This window comes from Ptychodera flava, chromosome 11 (assembly GCF_041260155.1).
Source record: "Ptychodera flava strain L36383 chromosome 11, AS_Pfla_20210202, whole genome shotgun sequence".
In the NCBI taxonomy this organism is placed as follows: Eukaryota; Metazoa; Hemichordata; class Enteropneusta; family Ptychoderidae; genus Ptychodera; species Ptychodera flava.
The window spans coordinates 41141117-41163780 of NC_091938.1; the positions used below are offsets into that span (position 1 = coordinate 41141117).

Genomic DNA, 22664 nt, shown 5'->3' on the forward strand with positions numbered 1-22664 from the left:
CAAGGTGTACTCTGCCATGCTGATTCTATGAGATTCACCATGTCACGTTGATTCTACAAGGTGTACTGTGCCATGTCAATTCTATAAGATTCACCATGTCACATTGATTCTACAAGGTGTACTGTGCCATGTCAATCCTATAAGATTCACCATGTCACATTGATTCTACAAGGTTTACTGTGCCATGTCAATTCTATAAGATTCACCATGTCCAATTGATTGAACAAGGTTTACTGTGCCATGTCAATTCTATAAGATTCACCATGTCACATTGATTCTACAAGGTTTACTGTGCCATGTCAATTCTATAAGATTTACCATGTCACATTGATTGAACAAGGTTTACTGTGCCATGTCAATTCTATAAGATTCACCATGTCACATTGATTCTACAAGGTGTACTGTGCCATGTCAATTCTATAAGATTCACTATGTCACATTGATTCTACAAGGTTTATTCTGCCATGCCGATTCTATAAGATTCACCATGTCACATTGATTCTACAAGGTGTACTCTGCCATGCCGATTCTATGAGATTCACCATGTCACGTTGATTCTACAAGGTGTACTGTGCCATGTCAATTCTATAAGATTCACCATGTCACATTGATTCTACAAGGTGTACTGTGCCATGTCAATTCTATAAGATTCACCATGTCACATTGATTCTACAAGGTGTACTGTGCCATGCCGATTCTATAAGATTTACCATGTCACATTGATTCTACAAGGTGTACTGTGCCATGTCAATTCTATAAGATTCACCATGTCACATTGATTCTACAAGGTGTACTGTGCCATGTCAATTCTATAAGATTCACCATGTCACATTGATTCTACAAGGTGTACTGTGCCATGTCAATTCTATAAGATTTACCATGTCACATTGATTCTACAAGGTGTACTGTGCCATGTCAATTCTATAAGATTCACCATGTCACGTTGATTCTACAAGGTGTACTGTGCCATGTCAATTCTATAAGAGTCACCATGTCACGTTGATTCTACAAGGTGTACTGTGCCATGCCGATTCTATAAGATTCACCATGTCACATTGATTCTACAAGGTGTACTGTGCCATGCCAATTCTATAAGATTCACCATGTCACATTGATTCTACAAGGTGTACTGTGCCATGCCGATTCTATAAGATTCACTATGTCACATTGATTCTACAAGGTTTATTCTGCCATGCCGATTCTATAAGATTCACCATGTCACATTAATTCTACAAGGTGTACTCTGCCATGCCGATTCTATGAGATTCACCATGTCACGTTGATTCTACAAGGTGTACTGTGCCATGCCGATTCTATAAGATTTACCATGTCACATTGATTCTACAAGGTGTACTGTGTCACACTGATTCTATTAGGTGAAATGTATCATTGCGATTCTGCAATATAGGCTGCGGCACGCTGATTTGGAAGGTGAACATTGTCACGCTTATGCTAAAAGATGCACTGTGTCACTTCTGACTCTATAAGATGAACTATGTCACGCTGACTTTTCAAGGTACGCACTATATCAAACAGATTCTACAAGTTTACACTAAATGTCGATTCTACAAACTATAGTCTGCGACACTGAGTGACCTGAAAACTCTATTGTTATGCGTCCGCTGATTGTGGCGTAGATTTTTTCACTATATAAAACCAACGTATACTACCATGGTACCATGCATGTCAATATTGTAATACACCATCCTCTTAACTAGACGGCTTTATTTATGTCATCATTTTTGAACATCTTAATTTTATGAAATAAGCACACATACAGTCCACACATTCCGTTTATATTAAGCCATAGCAATTAGTACACTAACCATCGCCTTAATAAGCTGGTTCGTTGGAGCGAATAAAGCTTGAACGATTAAAAAAAAAATTAGAAGAAAGATAAATTGATGAGAGGGAAAGAGTTGCGGGTATCAAGAGCCTGTAGCAGGAAAGGGAGATAATGCACGTACTGTGGCTATTTCAACTGTCACGAACCAACACGTATTAATAGATTTCTGTATCTGTCTGTTTATTTTATCATGACTAAACACACACAAATACACACACACCTCGCTTGGTGCATCAAACGTGTTTTCACAATCAATAACAGACCTAAAGCTATGAATTTCATCAAATTTTAATGTCAAAAGTCTCCAAACTGTTCTCAAACAGAAACTGATAATGAATTGTCTGTTATTTCAGAATATTTTGGACAAAGTATCGAAGAAAACAGATTACTGTCATTTCTCCTGATAAAGGGATCTCACATTCATTCTTAAGCGTTATCACTTAATTCTAAAACATCCGATATACCGATTGTCGTGAGGTTTCTCAATATTACTTCTATTTTGGCTGATAAATTAAGTGTGACGTCACACGTGTTATCAGTGTTCACTTTCAACTCAGACAACTCACAGGGACTACCTATTCATTCTGTATCATGATAAACAACGTAAATGATAAATCTGTAATTTGAATATTTATGATAAACCTGATTATACTCATACCATTAAGACTTCACGGTACAAGAACGCATAATCCCTTTTACATCAGTCCTAAGATTAAAACTAATATTCGTCCACGCCATAAGAATACGGGCAGAATATCGTTCAATTATTTTATTTTTGCATAATAATAAAAGTGCATTGTTCTGTTTAATATTCAGTATGTATAAAACATTTTAATATTTTTTAGAAAGTGCAACATAAAACAATGTTGAACCTAATTTCAAACCATGAAATCAATAAACCATTTACTTTTACCGTCCAAAGATTATTATGTGGGCTTTCATTCAAATAACAGAATATTTCTACTTGGCTGCCATATTTCACACAAAAACAAAATTAAGGTAGTATGCGCCTCGACAGTGAAAGACTTAAACTTTTGCTAAAAACTTTGCTCAATAAAACTTTCGACCATTCTCTTACCAAAGCAAGAACAAAAATCAGGGGTCACCGTGCAATCTTTGGTATTAGCAACACAAATTACCTACGACTTCCCGATATTTGAAATTCAAAATGGTCGTCATCCCTGTGTTAACTCTATGGGAAAAATAAAATTTCCTATGTTCGAAAAACTAGGACGATGAAAACTTTTCTTCCTCCAAGAGCTTTAAAATGAGCCCCCTACGAGTGGTAGATCAGGAGAGAATTGACAAAATTTGAAGGCTGGAATTTCTGTCCCCGAGGCGAGTTCTACCTTAGGTCCTAAATTGTCCGATGGATTTGCTATAGGCCTATGGTTTGATTCAAAATGTAATATACCGCTTCTAACTACAGAAGTCAATTTCTCAAGGAAATGGTATATCAAAGAATATGCGATCAAGCGTGGCTCCAGTCTATTAACAAATGATTTTAGTTAAAACTGTACAGATCAACAACTCTGTACACATTCCCAAATGTGTCAATGCTGGATAGCACTGGCAGACTCAGCATTCTAACAATACCATGAAGTCACGCTTGAAAATTGCAAGCGCAAAATACATCTAATGACGGCAAAGGAACACATATCACATCCACGTTTCACTGGTAAATTCATTGTCAAACTATCAAATTTTGCATTTGTAATAAACGTGTATAACTCAAATCACTGCTACTAACCTGGTCGAAAAGACGGATTCTTGATAACGTTTTTTTTTTTGCAAACATTACCGTTTACTTTTGCCCTTCCAACTTGTCCTTATTCAGCTAACAACATTCGAAAACACATATTCAAAAATCTTTCTTACAATGTTATCCCAGAACGTACTAATGAACGATACATGCGATGCTAAAAGGCAGTAATGAATTTTGTCCGAACTACATTTCGTCGTGTTTGATACCACTAGAGCATCATAAAGATTTTGATAGGCGGAATGGGAGACAAGCTTGCTTGAACACCAACACACATAGGTAACACGAACAGAAAATAGTGTTAACAGATGTTGTTTTGACGAAGTCTGAAAAGTCAAGCCACTTCGGGAAAGCAAATCATATCTAATAACCAACATTGAAGCGGATGTTTCCAATACTCACGTTGGCACGACATTTTTATAACATTTCACAAAATGTTGTCACAGACGACAGCGACATTGTGATGTCGTGTATCGAAGGGTTATCCTCGAGTATTCAAGAGATATCCCATCATAATACGCTCTGACGTCACGGGTGTAGTCAGATAAATATTTGTAAGCATATAACAAGGAACTGACGTCATGTTTTTATTCGCACTATACATATAGTAATAGTTTAAATAACTATGACGTCATACATTGACGGCTAAATTAATTATTTTGTTTACTTATGTCATGGGCGATTCTGACTTTCAGGTTTGTCGGACAAACATGTTATCCATTAATATGCTAAGGATTTTAGTATGTGGATTTAGATAATCCTACCATCATCTCCTGCAAGAACCATAGGTGTTGAAAATATATTTGTTTTGATGCTCAATTAGATCGTTTCCCGATAAACGTCTCCAGTCTTCATCGATACTCGCATTGTCACAAATTAGAATTTATCAGAAAACATTTATAAATGCACCCGGCTTGTCTATTTCTCTTTGCTTTTTTATCGTAGGAATAGTTTTGAGAGCCTAAATGCTGGCTTTCTTTCCAAAAAAATTGTGTCTGTTGTTTGTAAACGACGTAGATGTTCAAGTAGGTTTCAAACACTGTAGTCTTTCCATATATGCCATCCTTATCCAATAATTGCTGTAAAAGCTGTCAATGATTTACCGAGCACCGTTCGTGGCAGCACCGTCGCAGTCACTAAAATGCTTGTAACTCTTTCATCATTTTACAAAGAAGGAAGAATATTTTGACAAGTATCTACCATTTCGTATTGCCATTGGCCATGGCATGCCTTTTAATGTTATATTATATCCAACTACATTTGTTTGAAGGTAAATTTTCCATAGTATCTAAAATACGTACCGTACATTTTTAGCACAGTATGCGCTCATGCGGTGTCACCTACAACAATTATGTTCCGTATATAGCAGAGGAAAATAGCTTGCCCGGTGCGGTAGAAGACACAGTCTTCTCAGAATCAATGAATGCATGATATCACCCCATCATTTTGTATTGAATGCTTCTATGAAATAATTTGGGGAGATAAAATACAAAAAGGATGATACTACCGACTGATATTTGATAAAAAAAGCCAACTGCTACAGATACAGCGAAACACCATCAGTAATAATTCATAGTTATGGCTCGATCACTTTGCATGTTGGGTATTGTACGTCAGATGCCACGCTGAAGGATGTCCTCAGGAAATTAGAACTTATCTATGAGCGCATCGACGCCTACCATTATCCGTATCGGATAAGTAGCTGTCCACTCTTGCGCTATCACTGGAAATTAACGCATATTTATTTGAAAGTATCTTGGGGAAAGTAGGGATATGATGCAGTTGATTTAGCAAGGACACGCATCAGTGTGAAAGCTTGCTTCCAGTGTCTACATCACACTGCAACTATGACAACAGATGCATTTCAAAGCTGACTTCATCCGTCCTCATTGAGACGAAGGAATAGGTCACTTGTATAATGACTACGATATGATAAACACAGCTTACGTATTACGGTATATGTTACAGACTTCAAATGAAATGTTAATGTAAATTGGTTGATTGGCCTCAAAACTCACTTGTGCATCTGAAACTTAGGCAGCTGGTTGATGGACTTTGAAAGCCATCGATTTGTAATGCTTCACACACAAGTTTCCATGCAGAGACAGGGATGTATCTATCTCAAATTCCGTCAAAGATACAACGTTGAACGAAAACGATACAACGCTCCTTAACGACATAATATGTTTCCGACATCATGTTCATTTGTTGAATGATATTTCTCAAGTGTAACATATATTAAGTCTATAGTTTGGTTTTTATACAAAGTTTCGTAACAACTTTTCACAATTTGTCCTGTTCACATCATCGATATTGACAAAGGACAGAAAATGTACACACTAGTACTGCGCGTAATAAAACATCATTTTTGTGCCTGTCTCCGCATTGTTCATTGAAAAATGGCACAAATGTTAGTTATAAATATTTCAGTAATTTTGATAAAACTCACGAATCGTTTTAAGTTGACGATTTTTTCAGAAATTTCATCAATTAATTTTCGAAACTTTTCACAGATTATTTGTTCTACGTTAAAGTGTACAGTTTCTGGCTTGTATGCTGATCGAGGCTGAGCACATCTAGTTTGGAGATGAACAGAATAACATGTTTGACTATAGTTTTCTGTACGACAATATTCATTGCAACAAATTAAACCTTTCATTTTTCACATGGCGACAACTATTCGACTATGTCCACATAATATCATCATCAGATCCACAAGACAAAGATACAGTCTCTAAAATAACTTGTTTTAAAGGATTTTTAGTATCATTTTGTATATTGCTCTACTTCATAGTCACTTGATGTCAATGAAATGATTTAAAAAACATCTTAACACTGAGTGTAGAATTACAGATGAATAGATAGTCCTAATTTGCATTATTGTTGTTTATAGCAAAATCCTGAAAATTCAAAATTACGTAGAAGTTACCACATATGTTTTGTGTCATTAGATGTTTAATTCCTATTCTTTGCGTTATTCACGATTTTTTTGTCTTTGAAGTTGATAAAGTGACAACTACAAAATCTCGCAAGCAAAGAACAATAATGATGATCGTTTCTGAAGAAATTATAGAAGAGCACATACATTCAAATACAAAGTAAATCTGTGTCCCGATTTAGAATTTGCAAAAAGCAAAGCATTATACTTTAAATATGCTTTTCTCAAATTACACACATTCATTCGCTCGCTAGCTGTGAGTTTTGCTGTTACCTCAATAATACACGAGCTAATCCAAATTAAGAAAATAGTCTGAAATCAAAAATTCAGCAAATATCAGTGATTTTAGAGCAGAAGGTTTGTGACCTTTAAATTTGATCGGGTGCAATTCTCCGTCGTTTATATTTAGATCAACAAACTGCTCGCTTAAAAACTGATTGCAATTAAGGTGAAAATAACTGCCGAGAAAATGAGGAAACAATATCTGAAGGAGATGAGGTCTGTAGTGAAGACAAATGAGGCCGCGTTTACATGATTCAAACGATCAGGCTATGTAACCCCGAGGCTGAACACCGGGAGACGGAAGTACGCTTGGCAAGATTGAATAGATCTGGTAGAATAAAGAAAATACTGGTCACTGCGATAGCTATCTCGTAAGTTTATCACTTGAATGAAGAAACCTTGAAGCGTCCGTGTTCGCCCGACATTGATGCGATATTTTTTAAACAAAGGCTTCCACGATCAAAGAGTAGATTATAATTTTACAAGGAAGAGACAAAATTTTGAGGCGATATATTGGGCCACATGTAATTTCAAGCCTTGGTTTTAATACAATTGTTCAGAACGCAATACGGTAGCAAAGTTAACAGAATGGAAACACGGCAAATTCATGATTTCTTGGACATGAGTTCACATACAAAGATGAGTCAACGTTGACATACAGTATACTTTGCGTCACGCTTGCATCACCTTTAAGACCTGACATGCTTCTTTTCTTCATAAACACAATAGCTCGCATACTATACTGACTTCACAATGCTGCATATAGTTTTCCCTTTCCAATGTAAACAAGTGGCATTGATATATTGGCAAATGCTGTTAGAATAGAGCTTTGCCGCTCTGTCCATCATTAATTATCAAACTCTTTGGCCACAGAGTGCGCAGACTGTGAACGGTAACGTGAGGAATGAACGGTAGATAACGAATCAGTCTGGGTAATAACTGAGGGTGTGTCATACTTTACACAGCGTATACAAGATAAGTTTATCACTTGATGATTGGCCGATGATGCCATAAATCAGAGTCAAATTTCACCAATTAGAAGCCAGCATATCACAATGGCTGACGACAGCAACAAACCGATTGTTGTAACTCTAACATGATAAAGAATTGAAGACATTTTTACAAAAACCATTCATCTGTGCTCTATGAATTGGCATCCCTGTGAAAGAGAAGGACAAAAAACTGCCTACCGGTATGTTGTATTGGAAATGTACTACCAAACATCTGTCACAATTATTGACTATAATTTTAACAACCATCAAAAATGGTCTTTTTCGATATTGTGACAAAGTGTATGAAACAAGTGCGTTGAATCAAATGTGGATACTAAAAAATTTAGAAGGAATTGTTGCTTGATTTAAAAGTCAAGAAAAACAAGTTCAGATCAATCCGAACATTTGACTTTTCCACATAATACACCACAATTCCCCACGATAAACTTAAAACAAGGCTGTCATCTCTTGTTAAACAAGCTTTCCTGCATAAAAATGGCAGTAAAAGGTACCAATACATTATTATCAACAACATGGATGCCCAGAATAAATACACAGATGAAGAAATTATTAAAATGCGTAATTTCTTAATCGACAACATATTTGCTAAGTTTGGCGGTATGACATTTCAACAATCTATCGGCATACCAATGGGTACAAATTGTGCACCCCTTCTTGCAGATTTATTTCTGTATTCATATGAAGCAGAGTTCCTGCAATCTCTCTACAAAGCAGGGTCTAAAAAACTTGCACGGCGTTTTAACAAAACACACAGATATATCGATGATCTGATGAGTCTAGACAATCCAGACAGATCAAATTACTTACATCATATTTACCCTGATGAGTTGGAAATCAAAGAAACAACAGAGGGTAGGAACTCTGCTTCATATCTTTATCTGTTCCTACAAGTGGGTACTAATGGGCTACACACTAAGCTGTATGACAAAAGGGATGATTTTGATTTTGAAATCATTAATTATCCCCTCTTGTCAAGTAATATTCCGTCTGCACCTGCTTATGGTGTGTACGTGTCTCAACTTCTCAGGTATTGTAGGGCTTGTGATTCCTACACTGATTTTCAACTGAGACACAGCTCATTGGCATCAAAATTACTGAGACAAGGATACACAATAAAAAGACTCGTTAGGACTTTCAAAAAATTCTACGGTCGATATGACGACATTGTGGCCAAATATGACACCTCGGTCACTCAAATGATTAGCGACAGCATTCCCGGCTGTGACTTATTACAGTGATACATATCCTGTATCTTTTCATACAATATTTAGACAATTTTGGGACCAATCCTGACGGGTGTAGCATGCTAGCAGGGTACGCTTACCCATTCGGACATCTGGTACCACCACTAACTATCAGTGGTTCAGGATGGTCCTACTTAAATTTTTAAATCTCAAATGTCCCATGGACCTGGTAATGTATTACCTTAAATGGAAATGATTATTGGACCAGTTTAATGTCATATTCTGTCGGCGATTGGGTGTATGCATGCCAAACTGCACCATCTCAAATACCGTAGATCTAACTTTCGTAATTTATTTTGGCATTTGTATCGTACTGTACGACATTTTGTCAGCAAACAGTTCCCTTAGGAACATTTGGGATGGCTTCTTAGTTTTTAATATGGTACACATATACAAGAGTTTGTCAATGGTCTTTAATCTAAACTTTGCAGCTCAAATGTTGATGTAAAGTAATCCACTTTCAGATTTTTTATTGAGATGAGCTTTAAGAAATATGAATGTTCGATAAAGACTGTCAAGACACAATAAACCGAAATACTTTCAACGTGGTTAAAAGCATGTCTGTCAGGATTTTGAAGAGTTACTTCAACCAAAGATTTCAAATGATTTCTCATCCAAAACAAATCAAAATAAATGGGTCATCATCTCATCAGTATTCTTGTTTGTTCCTCGTTTTTGCTATTTTTCATGAAATGTCTCAAAAAAACTTTCCCTTCAGATAAGCGCAAAAAGATTGTCGATAGTAATGCTTGCAAATCGATCCTTAATTTTTTTAATACAAGGCAAGATAACGTAATTTTTATATTTCTTTCTCGCTCTTTCAGGTCATATCCATCGCGTTGATTTAAATAGTTTTTAAATATTCACAAACTTTACGACAATCACGTGTTTCATGCGAAAAAAAATATATACACTAAAGTTAGCCATCTTGAATAATTGACAGTGTGAACATTAATGATGTTGCATATGGATAGATTTGTAGTTATACATATCTCTGTCACAATTTATTGCAAGGAGAGGGCTGGACTCAATGATGTTAGATATGAAGAGTGAGTTCGACAGGATGATTTTCGATACCAAGAGTAAGCTAGACTGAATGATATTAGATACGAATAGTTAGCAGGACAGGACAATTTTACATACAGAGAGAGAGAGAGAGAGAGAGAGAGAGAGAGAGGAGAGAGAGAGAGGAGAGAGAGAGAGAGAGAGAGAGAGAGAGAGAGAGAGAGCTGGACTGGATGATATTAGGTACGAAGAGTGAAAGAGTGAGCGCGAATTTGCGATGTTAGATACCAAGGGTTAGCTCAGTTTGATGATATTAGATACGTAGATTGTGCTGGACTGGGTGATGTGAGATATGAAGAGTGAGCACGACTGGATGATGTTAGATATACAGAGTGACTGGACTGGATGATGTCAGATATCAAGAGTGGGCTCAATTGGATGGTGTTAGATACGGACAGTTAGCTTGACTGGATGATGTTAGATACGAAGAGGAAGCAAGACTGAGTAATTTTAGACACGAAGAGTGAGCTCGACTGGATGATTTTAGTAAGAAGATCGAGCTCGACAGTATGATGTTAGATATGAAGATCGAGCTCGACAGTATGATGTTAGATATGAAGATCGAGCTCGACAGTATGATGTTAGATATGAAGAGAGCTGGACTGGATGATGTTCGCTACGAAGAGTGAGTATGACTAGATGATTTTAGACACGAAGACGAGAGTGAACTGGACTATGTGATGATAAATACCTAGAGTGGGCTCAGTTGGATGATATTAGATACGAAGATTGTGCTAGACTGGATGGTGTTAGATATGAAGAGTAAGCAAGACATGATAATTTTACATACAGAGAGAGAGAGAGAGAGAGAGTGCTGGACTGGATGATGTTAGATATTGAGAATGCGCTCGACTGGGTGATGTTAGGCATGATGAGTAAACATGACTTGACGACGTTTGATACAAACAGTAAGCACGACTTGATGATTTGAGATACGAAGAGTGAACTCGAGTCGATGATACCGAATAGGAAGTAGCCGAATTGTCTTTCGGTTGATAAGAATTCTTTTAACTAGTAAAGAAATGGACCAGTGGAGATACATCGCATCGCGCGTTAAACAATTTTGTGTGATTTATGAAATGTCGGCTTTACAGATCAGGAATAATTGTATTTTCATACAAAAAATTTAACGGAATTGTTTAATTTCTTGATGCGCTAATAGGTATCAGAAGGGGTACCTTCAAATATCTTTACAGATTTTTATAAGGTAGAAATGATACATTACAAGTCAATCTAGACTCAAGTGAGCAGAACAGTTCACATTGGAAATAAAAGTTGTATGATGCTGAGATATATGTACGTGAAAAACATACGGCAGAGTTATTATGCTTGTGAGGTCATTAAGTTTACGAAAAAAGTATTCAAGGAATATCCGTCGACGAATGTTTCCATGCCATAAAACTTAATTAAGTTACATTACATTAGAAATTAAATTTGAATATCTTGCTGATTCTCTCTGCCAAGTTTGAGTCAATTCGTCTGATTTGAATTTTTTCATCACTTTTACACTTATAAAAACACGATTTCAGAAACATATGATTTGATTTAGATTTGCATGCTCTGTGTGATCTATGTTGTTATTAGTTTATTTCATGACGCTTTCAATGAGTAACCGACTTTAATACTAATTGGGTAACTTTCACGAGGATCAATACATTACTGTCATTAATTTAGAGACAAGTGAAGCAAAGACAATACACAAGGCTTACAGATTACAGAATGATAGTCTTCCTAATAAATCATTTAATTATCACCTTACATTTTACAATATTCTTGGCATATCTTAGATCAATTGGCAGTGAGTTTTAGAGTTTCGTAATACGCTAATGAAAAGTCAGCTTGCCAATATTTAAAGCTTACTCTGGAATGTAACAATCTTGCGGAGAAACAGTGGACATTACTTTGAAAAACGAACAAGTTAGATATTGTGGGGCACAAACAATCATACACCTAAATGTTAAAACTGACATGAAATATACAATTCTTTGTCTTATTAACATGACGTTTAAGTAACAAATCGACAGAAGGAAAATCATTAGGTAATACACAAAGAATACGCATCGCAAAGCCCTCTTTTGTCAAGATTCCATTCAGTAGTGTTTCCCCATACAACACAATAATAGTGACTATGTTCTGATATTACAGGAAAGTTCATTTGCTAAAAGTCTATGTCTTTGCATCAAGAAATCACAACAAACACTCCGCTGACTCTCCGAACGCTTATCAATAGGTATCGTTGGATGTTCAAATGACGTGGCGACAGGATTATAAATAGAACCTGCCGCGTGCGTCAACAATGTGAGATAAACGAGGCTGACTATAACGCTATTAAATACTCGATACATGATAATTTTTCAAGTCTACGCGTGTCATAATAAACATATATTCACAAATATTTGCAAAGTACGACCTAAAGTATAAACTTGGATTCATTTGAGGTTCCATACAATGGTACATGATACATCTTAACGATCATCGCATATTTAAGGTAGTATGCGCCTCGAAAGAGAAAGACTTAAATTTTTGCCCAAACTTTCCTGTAAGAAACTTTCAACCATTCTATTACCAAATCAATGATAAAAATCGGGGGTCACGGTCCAAACTTTGGAACTAGCGAAACAAATTTCCCAACATTTTGTGACATTTGAAATTCAAAATGGCCGCCACTCTTGTGTTAACTCCACGGTGAAAGTTCTTTCTTCAAGATCTTTAAAATGAGCCCCCACAAGTGGTAGATCAGGAAAGAATTGCAGAAATTTGAGATTGCGACTATCTTTTCCCGAGGCGCGTGCTACCTTGATTACTGAATTAGCTGAATATATACTAGTCTTCAACTTGTCGTGACACGGTCATTACGTCACTCATATTTTCCTTTGCTGAACGAAGGAAAATATTAGGGAATAACGTGTAGGTGTCACCGACTACTAAAATTACTCATGGTCATTTGTTTTTAAATAAATACACAACCCATGTGAAATAGTTTGAGTATAATCTAGCACCATTCACGCACACACCGCGTATATACGCGTAAGGGAACGCGTCCGTCGATATTCTGTATATTTCGCAATTGCCTTTCCATGTTCCAGGGCAATCTAGTTCACTCCACATTTTCATAAAACAATGTCAGTTTTTTTAGGTTTGTTGGTATTGTAATACGAACGGGCGATGGGTCGACCATAAAACGTTTATTCATGGGCTACGGCGGGGAAAGCTAAAATTGGCGTGCTCTGCTAAGCCCTACACCGTTAATTTTCGGCTTTCCTCTAGTTCCTTGCCATAAATAAACGTTTATGGTCAGTGTCTCCCTTACTGCTTCCATAATTCCAAATCCTTCCATACAAAATTTCCCGAATTGATCTCATACATGGATGCACAAAGCATCACGTAACTAATATATTGTTGTTCCCGCCTTATTTTGATAACCTTCATCCTCGGGATTGAACAGACACTTTTATTTTACACTGTAAATGGTTATATTTCACAACAACTTAGTTAAGAGGAAACACGACATTCCAATATTATTTGATTATTCAAGACCAATTGTCAAACGTATAAAGACTTGACTTTTTTCATACATTATGTAACAACACAGACACTTGCAAGTTTAACCATAGACCCTCGAGAACTAATGCTGCCATTTCTCCGAAACATACTCGCGTATACTCAAACAGTGTGTCTTTCTCCAGCAGCCCTGACCTTGTTGAAGGTTAGCAACCTGATTATGCATTGGGAGCATAACAATAAGGGCGGGGGTAATCTGAAACAGACTGTGTGATTTATTTCAAAAGTTGAAGAGGGATAGATTGGGCACGATTACAGAACTTATCCGAAGACAAAATGATGGTGGTAAAGTAATACAAGAGTTCGCTGGCACTCGTACTGCCATCAGAACTGACACTGAGATTAATCCGCTTGTATTGTACAGTAAACGTGCAAGTATAATAGAAGGAGGCATATTGAGCTATGATTTATGACTAACTGTTGGCTAGGATCATGTTCTGCGCGAATATGCATTAGGCTTAGCCTTTGGATAGCTTCAAAGACGTGGCAAAACGCTGGCTCATGGTTTCCGTTCAATTGCACACATATGCCGTTTATTCCTCCTGGAAGGGTAAGTTGTGTTCAGTTAGTGACGCGAGGTCGTCATGTACGGCAGTAAATGTCAGTAATTCAGACTCACCTCTTTGTCAGTGCTATGTGGTCATATCTAGCGTAGCTGCTAATCCCGAAAGACGTTCCGTTGTCCACAGGTTTACTGAAAATCTCACCAAGGTTTCACATTGTCATTATTTACTTTACAAGTACCGATTTTTGCTGATGTACGATTACCGTGAATCATCCTCAGGCTCTCAGACCCTCATTATAAAACCCTGTCAGAAAGAACACCTGCTCACACTGACGAATCAGGTGTCGCTGCTTGACTCCCCGTGAAAATGCGTTCTATGAACAGTCTAAAGAATACAGTCGTTCGGCCTTTGCCTTGTGTTTGCTTCAAATGTCATTTCATCTTGGCTTTTATCTGATACAATCGCCAATATCGATTTTATTACACACAACCAGACGAGTGACTTTCTGTAGTCCACTGCCTATGGGAATACAGTGTCACCTATTCAACATGTAACCTCGTTGAACGTGGAGATGCAATGCGTATTTGAGGCATTGAATATTACAACCCAACAGCGCGATGGGTTTGAGAAGAATTAGCAACAAGTTACTTACAATGGTTGATAAAAGAAATCACACCAGCTAATTATTGTAATTTCGTTTCTAGGTAGACAAGATATAGCTACTCGGCACACTACTTCACATACAATTGCTACTTGCAGATGCACCTTTCAGATCACACATTAATAGTTCTACAGTGAACTTCAATTAGACAGTCCCATGATGCAATTCTACTTCCGGATCCTAACAGGCATGTTTGACCGGAACAATCAAAGACGTTAACGAAGAAAAATCACTGTAAATTGTATGTAATAGTGTCTATCATATTTCATGAGGAGTCAAATTTCACCTCGGTTGACAAGGGTTTGTACAACACCGGAGTAAAGCTCTATAATAATGAACAACAGGATATCGCAGTGAACTCATAACAATACACATCCTTTAATACTCTTGAAGTTCACCGAAGAGACTGATCAACTAGTATTTCTGGAGTTGTATTTTAGTTTTGTCAGTATAATTTTCTCAGTATAATCTTCTTTCAGAAAAGAAAATGTTTCATTTATAAACTATAGTGTGTTATTCAAAATATAATTCAAAATTACTCTCGATATTGGAGACGAATAAGAGGATTAATATAAAATTATTCTCATTGTCTCGAGGTTGCTTTTTATGAAAGTGTATGCAAGGTCATATTTTCTCTTTCTATGACAACACAAAAAGGCAATTTTTTATTTTCCCTCCAGAAAGCTCGGCAAATACTGGAAAGGTTCAAAAGTATATTACCTCCGAAAGTTACTAAACTTATCTAGTTTTAGTTCAACGAAATTTTTGTGACAGATGTTTGTACATTACAGAAACATAATCTGGACAAGGGATGGGAACTAAAGTTCACTCAAAATGAAAGGGTGATCATATTATCATTGACTTGAAATAATTTCGTTTCGGAAACATTTCAACAATTAATTTCTAGACATTACCATTATTAGAGAATAACCGTTACATGCTCGTACTTGACTAATTTAAAAGACATTGTTTTATGATTAAAGGAAGAAGATTCAGTGTTATGACTCGATGAAGTCCAGTTTTGGGTTCTTTAATTTTTGTGAAAATTTAAGGAATTTATTTTAGGCTGTCTGTATTTTACGACCTTCTTTCTACTTTGACTTATGGTTATCGTCAGGAAATCCAGATTTTTAATTATTTCCGAAACCCAGTTAATGATGTAGTAATTGAAGCGTTTGCATGCGTGACCCAAATATCTGACACACACACACAGATGAAGTATCAAATGTGATACAAAGCATTGGAGCGTAAACAAGAGATAGCATTGCTTGTCTTAAGTTTTATCGGCATGTATAGAGTTGTACTAAGAGTAAAGCAAGACAGGTGACAGCACTGCCTTCACTTCACTTCACTTCATTTCTCGAGAGTGGAATCAAGAACGAGCAGTTTCCTTACTTTGTTAGCATGAACACGTTGACTGTGTAATATTTGGTCTTCGTAGTTTTCGCAAAATGGATACTTAAATTTTATTCTGAAATGAAATGATAACTCTCTGACACTTTCAGACTAAACCTTTGTTCTTTGAAACGATTCGTTTTAAATGACTCGGCTGACATAACTTGTTAATAAATTATATGTCGCAACAAGCGTCTTAATGTTAATTTTTACGCCAAACTTTAACGAGCTGACTTCAATGAATCATCTATTGCCATCATTTATGACTTGTTACGTCTTTCATTTGCTGATTCTGTTAAATCCTTTGTAAAGTAAAACTGCTGAATTCAAGAAACGTAATTTGAGAGATCTGTGTTCTTGTATATAGACTTTCATCGGGTTCTTGGACAGAGTCCTTTCTTGTGGCTTCTATCAAGGGGGTTCTCTTTACAAAAATTGACAATTTTAAAGCTTATCTTACCCAGTATTCCATTCTTCTAGTATGGCCATTTTGACAAAAGTTTGAATATGTGCATCCAAATGAACCGTCCAGCTAGGCAACTATTAGTTCTAAGACGATTGAATGTTTACACAATTTTACGTCGAACAAGATTTACTTTACAAGATTTAAAGAGGATTTAAAATGGTCCTGGGTGAACTCTTTTCTACGAATTTCAATGGTTTAAGCTAGAACAACGCAGTCGGACAAATAACTAGGATCGAAGATACCTGCTTTTTCCGTTTGACAGTTGTTCTAGAGATCTGAGGCAAACCAAACTCATTTGACAGCAAAATGGCTTTCGATGTCATGGTTTCTCCCAATGAATACTACTAATTAAATTGACTGCTTGGCTTGCCTGGTAATGACGAAAGACGTTCATAATTTACCGTTAGCATCACATGACCATGGTGTGTTCGTTTCATTTGGTGCGGATTGATGGAATAGGTGTTAAGAGCACGTTAAGACCGTGATTACACGCGGCAGATTATCTCTCACACATTCTTAGGTGTTTATGGGACATATTACTGCCGCTGAGTTTGTAATTACTGGAGTGAAACATTGAATACACAAGGAGACACATGGGTGTTGTCTTTTAGTGATGTCACCAAGGCGTTGTATTCGATAATAACAGGAATTCCCCTCTTTCAACTCTGTCCATGTAAAATCGCTCCATTTGATAAAAGAACTTTTCTATATCCACAAATTCAAGATAATGTAAATTGCATTTGCTTATTTTTCTCTTGACATTTTCCTTTGTCCGTCCGCTTTCTGATTGATCTCCAGGCTTTTCAACCATTCGCTACCACTAATTACACTGATGAGCCTCCAACCTATATTCAAGTCTTGTTTATATGGACAACAATCCATCTTAGCATGAAAAAAAATCATAAAATCATAATACAACTAATGATGATAAATATAGACGTCAATAAAAGATCCCTTTGTATAGCACTAGAATGGTAACTAACGACATTTGTACAAACACATCTTTATACCTAGAGTTATTCGTGACCAAACTGTCATGTGATCAATTTTCTCTGAAACTTTCAGACATTATGAACAAGTTCTTCCGCATAAGTGAATTGAAAATGTCAATAAATCACAATGAATCTCATAGAACTTATTTCGTTTTCCTTGACATAATTTATTAAAATTTTCTCCGTGATATCGTTTCAAAATTCCTGTCAGGAGAGATGGTCGCGTTTCATCAAAACAGACGCGGCGAATGTAAATATTTTGCAATTCTGACAAAAAGCACCAAATTCTTATCACTATTTTCAATTTCCATGTCATCTCTCTTTATTTGTGGTTGCATGAGTGTCTAAGCGCACTCACGTGTTCAATGTAAATAAAAACGTAGCAGAACAACGCTAGACAACATTGTCGATTTCCCCAAATTGTTATATAGAAACACATATTCCTAAGTTTCGTGTAGATTTTCTTTCTCTTGGGGGTTAATGTTTGATACATTATGTACAGTCTTGTTAAATCTTACACTACTACATATTATGAATAAATCTAACTTTAAAAGGCATAATTATAAGGTGAGATTTATTATACCTAGTACCTGGGCGTTGAATGATACTTCACCATGAATAGGCTGTCAAATTCTACTCTAATCCAGCACCATGACAAATTACCAATTACTCGTTTTTGAGAAAAAGTTATCGAATTTGGTAAAAACACTGATAAAATCGTCAAATTTTGTCCCGTGTCACTTTATCTTGTTTGAATTTCTCATTTACGACATTTGCGTAAAGGTTCATCGAGAAATTGATGTACAACACTGCTTCATTGTGACACCCTTCACAACGACTGCAGCCAGAGTGTAATTTTTATGTTCTTTCTTGCAGAAAACAGACCTACCATGCATTTATCGCCTTGCCTTATGTGTTCAATTCATGTCACCAATGCCAATTACATTAGATGAGCTTGCAGTCAAAGGTGCTGCGCACTCTCCTTCTAAAACAAGCTTCGATTTTTGTCATTCAAAAGTATGAAGGTAGTCTATAGGCAGTAGCAAATGGGAACGTTGCTATGGCAATGCCGGAGAATAATTTCAGAAAGCAGACTGACTGGCCAGTCCTCGTAGCAGTCACGTGACTCGTTCTTCGCCGTGTAAACTACAATCAATAATGAATTCAAATCTCAACGATTCAAAGAAGTCGTCAGACTTTAGTAATCCTGACCATATATCATAGCCATACTAATTAGAATTCATTACATATATTTGGATAATTATCCCAGGTTCCAGATCTTCTTGGCTTATAGGGATGCATATATTGATTTGGTCTAACGCTGAAAAGTTGAAACTTTTGTCCAAAAAATAACGTTGGACAGTGTAAAGCAAACAACAAATACAGGCATTATTAAACGAGTGATAACAAAGTTTAAGTCTTGTAGGTAACTGAAGGTTAGGGGCAATGAGATATCGTGACGGAAAAGGATCGAAACAAATAAATGGATTAATGAGACGGCAGACAGGCAAAGACAGAAGAGAAAGAATTTCACAGACACTAAACATGTGCAACGAAAAACAAACGATATGCATAAAATATATAATCTCCGCAATTCGGAGATACGAAATAGTACATGAGTAAATTAACAGCGTTTCTTACCTTTTTGTAAAGAAAAGTCACACTGTCTAACTAATACTGCAAACGTCAACGAGCCGTCTTTCGCTGCAGAACTTGTATTCGTGTCGCGGCGTTGAAGTGTTCTTGCGATGCGCTGGATGTCTATACTCTATTAGTTGAATTCTAACAGCCTTTGGCGACAAATAGGATGACTAATTGTGGACGCTGTGTCCAGAACGCCACAATGATGTCATGAGCTGAATTTGCAGGATGCTCTGAAAGTCATCAAATTTTCCTGATAAAGTCTACCATTCCGGCCACCAAAACTGGTATGCTATGTGCTGCTGTTGTGTTGTAGAAAGATCATCAATATGCGCAGAATATCAAACACATCTCTGATCGGTCCAGGGCTATACCGCCATGCATTGCGTTCTATGACGCCTACCGTCACCCCGATGTCATGACAGGGGGCTTTGACGTACGCGACACTAGATCTTGACAAAATGAATACTTTTGTTTGTGAAATTCGAAGCTTTTCGTGTGAGATTAATGTTTAGAAATTATTCATATTCATGATTTTATTGAAACGACAGACAGAACAGATTGTTGGTATCCATGCCTACACGTTTTGCTTTAATTTGGCGGTTTAGGTCAAAACAGTGAGTAGAGAGGTCTTCAGATGTTTCAGTAAAACATTTTTATCAAATCATAAGGCGCCAACTTCATTTAGTTTGTTCTCCAGTGAGAATTCGGTCGGTGTCAGTGACCAAATATAATAAGGTACAATCATTCGGAAACTAACACCTCAACTAGTCCATGTATTTTCTACTTCTGTTAGTTCACATAGCTGTATTTTTCACTGTAACGTATGATGAGCGTGCGCATGCCCAAAGTGGTTCAGCTTTTGTCATGTGATGTGGTTTAATTAACTATTACTTTACTAAAAAGAAATCTACAGGCAATTATGGCAACACATTTACTGAAATACTTGTTAATTTAATGCTTTAGAGGCTGTAGGACGAAAATATAAAAATATTTTTCAAGAGTGATGTGTGATGACAATACATAATATTCTGGAGATATCACTACATAATGTGTTGAACTTCTAGTAAGTCCATTACTAATTAGGGAATATCTGAAACAGAATTTACGACTAGGACATTGTCAAAAATAACAAAAATCTGATTAACACTGAACACTTGAGTTGTCCAAGGTATTCGACATTTAAGCAAATAGTCGGCAATCACTACCGTGTGCTTGCTAAATGACGAAGGAACAGAACTTTCCTGTATTATGAATCCATCGAGATGAGATTTTTTCCAAGTTTTCAGGAGAGAGAGAGAGAGAGAGAGAGAGAGAGAGAGAGAGAGAGAGAGAGAGAGAGAGAGAGAGAGAGAGAGAGAGAGAGAGAGAGAGGAGAGAGAGAGAGAGAGAGAGAGAGAGAGAGAGACAGACAGACAGACAGACAGACAGACAGACAGACAGAGACAGAGAGTTCGTACGGATATTAATGCCAGATGACTCCCGTCAAAAGGCGAATCAACATATCTCGCGATGTCGTTTTTTTCTTCTCTTTATTTGTAATACAAAAACTCTTGAATTCTTTTATTGTCCTTGACACCCTATTTTTTTCGTTGAAATTCAATACTGCCATATGAAAGACTTCAGACTTAGATTGATTTTATCGAAAGATACCCAGCCACACAATCAAAACACTCTGTACACACTTCAAATAAAAAGTTAACTCTTTGTATACTTTTCTGTTTCTTAGAATTATATTAGTTGTTCAATCTTACGATAAATCCGTCTACAAGATGGAAAGCTCTTTTGTAATCTCAATGAACCCCAGAGAGAAACACATCGAAGAGTGGAGTACTTTTGTCGTGCATCTTGATTCATGAATGTCATTTGTCGCTGTTCTGTTCGCTTTGTCTTTATAATCTTTGTCCTTTTGTCTCGTAATAAATTTACAGACATGTCCAATTTGTATGGTCTCATGCAGTGTTAAGTCAATCATACTCACTAAACAGTCTTTTAAATTACAGAGACAGTTTGAAAGAAACCACGTGACAAAAGCTCCCAAGTACGATGGAAATTTCAAATAGAACAGGAAACTGTAAGGCAAAGCGGATATGACAAGGTTGAAATTGCACTGTGGTTGACGCTATCACGTGACTATTCAACTCAGCATTGTTGTCTTGGTAGTGTCTCAACCTTTACAACAAATCAAATACTCTTGCTTTAGTCACCTCTCCTCAATCCGTAGCCTTTTATTAAGACTGCCTTCAATTACTAATTAACTTAGAAACTACATCTAACAGCCGTGATCAATCTTTACCTTTTCCAACGAAGACTAGTTTTGTTGTGACACGATACTGAAGACACAATAACGCAGGTTAAAGGTCATCGAAAGGGTGCCACTTTTCATTTACGAATATGTAGATAAGCAAGACAAAATAACATTAAAATGTAGGAAAAATTTAATCGATGGGAAATAGTAAAGTAATCATTAGAGTCATTTTGATAAAGAGCTTATAAAGGTTAAATATATGTCATAATATCCTACAAATTTCATATGAGTTGTGAAATTTTACCTGATTACTAATAAGACTTTAATTTGTTATTATGTTAATTTCCTCTGTTGTAGAAGGGAAGAAACCAATAATAACAATTATTATTATTTTTATTTAAGGCTTACATAGACCCATATAAAAATATATAGTAATATCTAATAATATAACAACATAAAACAATGAAAATGATAAAAAAAATAAAAAAGCACTGGAATATAAAGATGTAAATACCAGTATGGTAATCTTGTTGAACGATCGCTACAAATTTGACGCGCCCTCCATAACTACAATATACACACGATGACAACGATTGGTGTTTCTGTTTTCAAGAAAATCATACAACAACTGAAACACTGGATTTTTTTGGTTGTCGTCTGCTACCACTGAATTATTGACAGTACATCTGATTATTGCCAACAAATCCAACTACTTCAGGGTAACCATTACTTGAATTTAAATTTTATGAGTCTCGATTTCTTCAGCATTATTCGCTGTAAATAACGGCTCACACTTTCCTTCATTCGACTCAAGCTAGCGAAATTAAAAGCAATTGGACTGGATCTGACGATAATCCCGCCAATACTTTCATGAACACTTGTAAGTAGGAAATAATGTTGTCGGTAATATCCGGACGTCAGCGTCTGACTTGCTGTGTATCATAAACTGGCTTATGCAATCTCATCTTACACAAAAATCAGATACAACGTGCAAAATATGGATTGTGAATGTTACAAACCCTTTAGGGAGTATGGTTTGCTCTG

The 22664-nt window shown here is 36.4% G+C and overlaps 1 protein-coding gene across 2 annotated transcripts in view; it reads right to left on the bottom strand.

The window, feature by feature from the left end:
• Positions 1 to 19705, bottom strand: part of LOC139144554 (somatostatin receptor type 2-like) — a 102125-nt gene extending 82420 nt beyond the window's left edge. The window contains exon 1 of one of the 2 annotated variants that reach the window (XM_070715263.1): positions 19373 to 19705. The gene's annotated coding sequence lies outside the window, so the exon portion shown is untranslated. Of the gene's footprint in view, positions 1 to 14330; positions 14472 to 19372 lie in introns of those variants that run through there. The other variant, XM_070715262.1, reaches the window with a different exon arrangement.
• Between the last annotated feature and the right edge of the window lie 2959 nt (positions 19706 to 22664).